We start from the raw sequence: 2027 nt of genomic DNA, 5'->3' as shown, positions 1-2027 counted from the left end.
CTATCAAGCAAGGAACGTAGATATGGTCGTTGCATGGCCTCGGGGCCCGTGGCATGCACAGCAGGGCCCGCACCAGCGGCAGGGGAGGGAGTGGGCCGAGGATCCGAGGTGGGGGAGTGGAGCACCGGCCTGGGATCCCGCACCCCAGGAGGTGACAAAACGATCGGGGCAATCATCGATGAGGCCGCGGGCATGGGGCATGGAGGGGACAAGCGGCCCAGCGTGACCGGGTCAACAACCACTCCCGAGGGTGGGGACATGCGATCTTCTTGGGGAGGGGAGCCAGAGCTACAGGCTCCAGAATCATCACCTGGGTCCACGCGAGGGCGGGAAGGTGAGGGCGGGTTGGTGGGAGACATGCCACCAGCGTCCAAACTGCACGGAGTAGACAGCCTGGGCGGGGTTAGGATCCTCTGCAGTACTGTACGGTGCTGTACAGTTACTGCCATGTGGGACCTGGCCCCACATGTCATCGACACTACAGCACCATACGATACTGCAGAGGATCTCAACCCGCCTGGGTGGGCCCGCCTCGGAATACGCGAGAGGGAGGGGCCAACAGGCGACAAGGGCGTGGTTGGGCTCCTACAGATCGCCAGCTGGCGGGAGTTTGAACGTGGACCGGATCCCGGGAGGGACAACACAGGATCAGCGGCCACTCTATCCGGCCCCACAGGGGGATTCCCACGCTTTTCCAGAGTCCTGGCAGGACGTAAGTGGTTGGAAATGGGGCCCACCGAGCGGTGGGGGGGAAATGGTGGGGTAGGGCCCCAGGATGCCCTGCCAACCACGGTAGGGGGGGGGGGCGGGATGTCGATGGCGACGAACGCCGGTGGCCGCACCAGCACCGGTGGAGCCATGTCTGCCTGAGGCGCAATGGGGGAAGCTATGGCGGGCAGGCCAAGCGGGAGGGAATGGAGGGGAGCCCATTGGCTCCTCGTCAGAGCCAGGGCCCGCCAGGGGAGGCGCGGTGGTGGCGGGGGAAGGCGGAAGTCAACTGAACGACGAATGTGGAGTCGACCGGCTAGCGAAGCAGATGGAGTGCGAATCTCTCGGCACGGTCTGGGTCGGCGTTCGACCAGACGGCATCATGCTCGGGGAGGAACAACTCCGAGGTACGAGGGATGTCGTCCGGGTTCGGAGTCCAGGCCGAGAGGCGGAAGACCGCCATGTCGCTACCGTCGCGGGTTTCCGGCGCGAGGTCCTCGATGATGCAGTACGGGGAGAGCAGCCGCTCCACCGACGCCTGACGCCAGCCATGCTCCAGGATACCACGGATCTCGATGTCGACGCGTAGACGAAGGATGAGCGGCTCAGCACCAGCGAAACGACTCCAGGGATGGAACAGCAGCCGGAAGCGCCGGGTGCAGACTGGCCACTCCGCGACACGAGCCCGCATCGCCGCGTCCCGGAAATGCACCAGAAACTCGCCATCGGGGCGGAGGTGGATTGAGAAGGCATCCTCAGGGAGGCTGAACCGGTCGCGGAGCGCGGCGGCAACACCGTCGCGGCAGACGCCCGCGCGGTTGGCCTCCATGATCACCACCAGGGCGCACTCTAGGGCCTCCTCAGCGGCGACGATCTCCGGTGAGCAGTCCGGGAAGCAGAGCGCGCTCGGGGGGCGCAGGGAGGGGTGCCCTGACATGGCCGTTGTGGAGCCGGAGGAGAAGGATGGCGGTGGAGAGACAGCGGCGGCGCCGGAGGCCGAGGGAGGGGAGCCAGAGGGCGGAGGTGAGGCAGACGACTCGGGCGACGCGGGCAGGCTGGGACCCCACAGGCTGGAGGCCGACGAAGCGGGCAACGGAGACAACGCGCTTGGGGGCCGGCGCGGAGCGCGGGGGGGAGGAGCAAGGGGCCTCGCATTCGCGCGCGACGTGCCCGTAGAAACGACAACGCTTGCACGGGATATCCCGTCGGCATTCCGCGCGGACGTGCTCCGTGCTAAAGAATCGAGGGCATTCACCGGAAGCAGGGGGCGGCGGTCGGGGATGCGCGACCGCGGCCTGGCCCAGGGACCGGCGGGAGCG

This window comes from Triticum aestivum, chromosome 4A (genome assembly GCF_018294505.1).
Source record: "Triticum aestivum cultivar Chinese Spring chromosome 4A, IWGSC CS RefSeq v2.1, whole genome shotgun sequence".
Classification (NCBI taxonomy): Eukaryota; Viridiplantae; Streptophyta; class Magnoliopsida; order Poales; family Poaceae; genus Triticum; species Triticum aestivum.
Note: the sequence above shows the minus strand (reverse complement) of the source record.